Here is a 5,710-nt window from a genome sequence, read left to right as displayed (position 1 = left end):
GCAGCTTCTTGATCTTGGACTTCCCAGTCTCCAGAAGCATGAGTCAAACAGATTTCCATTCATTATAAATTACCCAGTCTCGGGTATTATGCTATAGCAGCACAAAATGGACTAGGCAAGAATGTACATGAGGAAGCATTCTACACTGTAGATTTTAATGATGTGAGATTTAGTGAAGGTGAGGAGGGAAAAATGGACATGAAGGGGTAAGGACAGTAAAAAGTTATAGGATCAATGGATTTGCAACTTACATGTAGTGTTCTTTGGTTTGCAAAATACAGTAGTGTTCTTTGGTTTGTTTTGGGCACTTAGGGTATTTGGTGTGGTTGAAAAAGCATAGACTTTGGAGCCGCACAGATAAGAGTTCAGTTTTTCAGCTCAGTCACTTAAGAGACGCTTAGCCACACCTCATTTCTTCTTCTATAAAGCAGGGCCCTCATTCTTCCCTTGTATGCTTATATGAGGTGCCATTTAGAAGACACAGGTGAAGGGGTGCAGTGAGTGGCACTTACCACGGGGGTTTCTGAAACAAGGTCCCATGTCCTCACCCACTGGCACCGAAAGTATTAAAATGATTATTTAAATAATTTAATGACTTACATCATTATTCATATGAATAATTATTTGTTATTAAATGATTAATTAACTATTTAAATCACCCTCTGAAGATACTGATTCAACAGAAGTTAGTTTAAAAAAATAAACAGAGCTGGGCGTGGCAGCTCACACCTTTAATCCCAGCACTTGGGGAGGCTGAGGTAGGTGGATCCCTTGAGGTCAGGAGTTTAAAACCAGCCTGGTAGACATGGTGAATATCATAAGATATTGAACTTCATTCTCATGTCCAGGATAATGGATTTAACCTCACGATAATTTTCTTTTTCTTTTTTTTTTTTTGAGAAGGAGTCTCTGTCACCCAGGCTGGAGTGCACTGGTGTGATCTCAGCTCACTGAAACCTCCGCCTCCCAAGTTCAGGCGATTCTCCTGCCTCGGCCTCCTGAGTAGCTGGGATTACAGGTGTGCGTTACCACGCCAGGCTAATTTTTGTATTTTGAGTAGAGACGAAGTTTCACCTATGTTGGTCAGGCTGGTCTCATCTCTCGACCTCATGATCTGCCCGCCTCAGCCTCCCAAAATGCTGGGATTACAGGCTTGAACCACCGCGCCCGGCCTAAAGTTTGTCTTAAATAAAGGGGATAAAGTGCTCTCACAGTGAGGAGCTGTCTGCTGTGGAGGCATTTGTGGTTCCAATACTGCTGGTAGGCAGGTGTATATTAGATCAGCACCTGGGAGTGCCCACCCATAGTGGAGGGTAGGGCAGGTGGCCTGGTTAGCGGGGCAGAGGGCTGGTGTGGCAGGGTGGGGGTCAGATACTGGACACTAATTGGTGGGAGAGGGAGAGCTGCTTGTCATCCGATGTGTTTGGGATATGTTAGTTTCTGCCATTCTGTTTCCTCTTCTTTCTCTTTTATTCCTGTTTTTCTTGAGGGCCAAGCATAGTGTCCCTCCTAAAGCATGGCTCGCCTACCTGGAAAGTGCTTGACAGTAAATCTTCACGAAAGATTAAAGCACATGAAGGCACATGGTAAGAATGCTGGTGATCCCGCAAGCCTCATTCTAGAGGAAGGAGAGGCAGTCACCTCCCCACCCTGCTGGGATTGACTGCCTGAAGCCCAGTGGGCTGGCATCCGTCTGCTGCGTGTACTGACATCCGGCACAGCAGTTACTGCCCTGTTCTGCCATGCTTGCTTCGGTCCCTTTCAGTTCTAGCAGATGTAGTCCCCTGAGGGTGGGGATTGCTCTGGATTTAATACTGTGTCCCTGGAACTTAGCGAAGCCCCTGTCACTCAGTTGAAGTGAGTTTCAGATCTGCAGAGAGACAGAAGGACTCTTTAAATCTGCACCAGGTTAATGAAATGTCCTTATTTTTAATAATGTTTACCTTTAAAAATATTGTGTTCCAGGGCCTCTCTGTTTCAAGACAACTGCAATGGTTCCCAGTGACTAGCGACAGTGCAGCAGCATGAAGTTACTTCACCTGGGCAGACGTGCCAGTGCCCCAGTCACAGTCCTTGGCTAAGCCGAGAGTTCACCTAGAACTTTGGTGGGCAGTTTGCCTACACCCCTGCAATAGGTATCCTCTACATTAGCTCCTGGGGGTCTCCTGCTATTCCATCTCTAGTGTAACTCCTTCCCCTTGACTGTGGGATGAACTTAGCACTCATTTCTAATAAATAGAACACAATGAAAGTGATGGACGTCACTTTTGAGGTTGGGTTACACACAGAAGACTGTCTTTGGTCATGCTTGTCCTCTCTTGCCCTCCTGCTTGCTTACTCTGAGGAAGCCAGCTGCCACGTGTGAGCTGTCCCATGGAAGGCCCTTGTGGCAAGGAACTGAGGGTGGCTTTTGACCAACAGCCAGCAGAGAACTGAGTTCCTCAGCCCATCAGCCTGTGAGGAGCTGAATCCTGTCCACAAACCCCTGAGTGAGCCTGGAAATGGATCCTCCCCCAGTTGAACCTTGAGATGCTCGCAGTCCCAGACAAAACCTTGCTGGCAGCCCCTGAGAGAAGCTGAGCAGAATCACCCAGGAAAGCTGTGCCTGGGTTCCTGACCCCCAGAAACCGATATCATAGTGTGTGTTGCTTGAAGCCACTAAATTTTGGGGTAACTTTTTATGCAGCCATAGAAAACTAATGCAGCTCAGCTGTCTGCTTAACTTCAACTACTGCTTCTTTCTGACCAAGGGCCTTCTCTGTCCACTAGAGCATCCCTGGTTGCAGAAGCGACAGCCTAGACAGGCCTGGAGTTACTGTCCCAGGAGCAACCCTCAACCAGCGAGGAATGGGAGTTGGTAGATAAATATTCCCCCTTGCTAAGGCTTAGAGGCACAGTTCTAAGACGTGTTCGTGTTTGGCACAACCCGTTGGAGGGCCCAGTGGAACTGAGCCACGGTTGCCCACATAGGTCACCATTTGTTAAAGCACATGTCAGTGGCTTCCTTCCCTTCCCCAACTTCTTACCATGCTTCCCGAGGTCACTTCCCAAATAAACTACTAGCATCCAAATACTGTCTCAGGGTCCGAAGGAACCGAAACTCCAATGAAGCCTCTATATGGTATTTTCTAAAAGTTCCCTTAAGGATGTAAAATAGCTAACACAACCTCCAAAAGTTGTATTCAATTCCGTATGTAAGGCAACAGCAAGTACCTCCTCTAGACAAGGGTGAATAGGGTGAGCCTGAGCAACTTTTGCAGTACTTTTTCTCTTTTTCCTCATTTATAAATCTCAATGTCTGCTCCATGATGCTAAGAGTCCTAGGGCTTGTGACAATGACAACCACAAACAACACATGTTTTAGAGTTGAGAATTTAGATATTCCCAAACAATCAAATAGTGAAGCTGTGTGATGGGTCTCAGAGGATCCTGTGGATGCTGGTGCCATAGAGATAACGGCTGATGGTCTCTGCTCCTCACCAAGTCCTCTGTCGCTACTCCACTGCCCCACTCAGCACTGCTGTGCCTGTGGAAATTACAGAACTTTTTATGCCTCTAATAATCCTTTGGCTCCTTTCTTGAGGATTAGTTGAAAATGAGAACGGGCGTGGTGGCTCATGCCTGTAATCCCAGCACTTCGGGAGGCTGAGGCAGACGGATCACTTGAGTCCAGGAATTTGAGACCAGTCTGGGCAACATGATGAAAGTCCCTCTCTACCATAACTATAAAAATTAGCCAGATGTGGTGGGGTACACCTGTGGTTCCAGCTACTCGGGAGGCTGAGGTGGTAGGATTGCTTGAACCCAGGAGGTAGAGGTTGCAGTGAGCTGAGATAGCACCACCGCACTCCAGTCTGGGGTAAAACCCTGTCTCAAAAAAAAAAAAAAAAAAAAAGAAAGAAAGAAAATGACCACATTGCCAGGATACTCTAATGTAAGTGTAGGTTGAAAATACTTTCTAGAATGAGCTGATGAGAATGGTGAGGGGGAGCTCTTGAAATCCACTGCCCCTTTGGAAATAGGCACTGGGTGTAACACTAGCCCAGCCCAGCAGTTCTCAAGTGGGGATGATTTTGCTCCCTCTTCCTCTAGGGGACATTTGCAATATCTGCAGACATTTTTGAATGTCACAGTAAGGGAGGAGACCACCCCTCACCTTGTCTTATGCCCAATTTCTGCCTCCAAAGGAAGAAGAAGTAAAAACTAAAAGGCAGAAATGAAATCCGCAGGCAGACACCCTGGTGCTGTGCCCTGGGCCTGGTAGTTAAAGATCAACCCCTGACCTAATCGGTTATGTTATCTATAGATTCCAGACATTTAATGGAAAAGCACTGTGAAAATCCGTGTCCTGTTCTGTTTCATTCTGATTACTGGTGCATGCGGCCCCCAGTCACATACCTCTTCTTGCTCAATCGATCACGACCCTCGACCCTCTCACGCAGACCCGCTTAGAGTTGTGAACCCTTAAAAGGGACAGGAATTGCTCACTCGGGGAGCTTGGCTCTTGAGACAGGAGTCTTGCAAAGCTCCCGGTTGAATAAACTCCTTCCTTCTTTAACTTGGTGTCTGAGGAGTTTTGTCTGTGGCTCATCCTGCTCCAACAGTTGTTGCAGGGGTAAGGGGCGTTTTACTGGCATCTAGTGGGCTGAGTCCAGGGATGCTGCTCAACATCCTACAATGCACAGGACAGACCCCACAACAAAGAATCATCCAACCTCAAATGTCCATAGTGCTGAAACTGAGAAACCTGCACTACAGCCAACTCTTTAAAAATAAAACTGTGGGTCTGGGCGCGGTGGCTCATGCCTGTAATCCAAACACTTCGGGAGACTGAGGCGGGTAGATCACTTGAGGTCAGGAATTCGAGACCAGCCTGGCCAATATGGCAAAACCCCGTCTCTACTAAAATAACAAAAATGAGCTAGGCATGGTGGTGGCACCTGTAATCCCAGCTACCCAGGAGGCTGAGGCATAAGAATTGCTTGAACTGGGGAGGCAGAGGTTGCAGTGAGCTGATATCATACCATGGCACTCTAACCTGGGTGACAAAGTGAGACTCGGTCTCAAAAAAATAAAAATAAATACATAAATACATAAATAAATACATAAATAAAACTGTGAGGAGATGGGTTTATACATAATGCTATTGACAAGTGAAATCAATTTAGAATGTAAAGAACAAAGTTTTTATTTAAAAGGAAAGGCAGGCAGCAGTTTTCTTTGAGGGAGGTTGTGAAGCCCAACGGTTAATGGCTTGGCTTTAAAGTAAAAGTTGAGGTGCTGCTGGACTCCAGAGTCTGTATTTACTGCTCTGTGACCTTGGCGAAAGATGTGAACCTCTTTAGATATGTTTCCCCGTTTGTAACACAGGTTTAGTAATGGTGCCTGCCGCACTGAACTGTGAGAATTAAATGAGCAGAGCATAGAAGTGTGAAAGGATAAGATCTTGCGCCCCTTCAAGCTGGGAACTGTTCCCATTCTATTCAAAGTCACCCCTCTGCTCGCTGACATAGATGCATATCTGATTGCCTCTGTTGGAAAGGCTAATCAGAAACTCAAAAGAATGCAACCATTAGTCTCTCACCTACGTGTGACCTGGAGGCCCCCTCCGCTTCGCTTTAAGTCTTCCTTCCCTTTAAGTCTTCCTGCCTTTGCTTCCAGTTGTCCCGCCTTCCCAGACTGAACCAATGTACTTCTTACGTGTATGGAT

Source organism: Macaca thibetana, chromosome 17 (genome assembly GCF_024542745.1).
Source record: "Macaca thibetana thibetana isolate TM-01 chromosome 17, ASM2454274v1, whole genome shotgun sequence".
NCBI classification, from domain to species: Eukaryota; Metazoa; Chordata; class Mammalia; order Primates; family Cercopithecidae; genus Macaca; species Macaca thibetana.
This window is presented reverse-complemented; position numbering follows the sequence as displayed.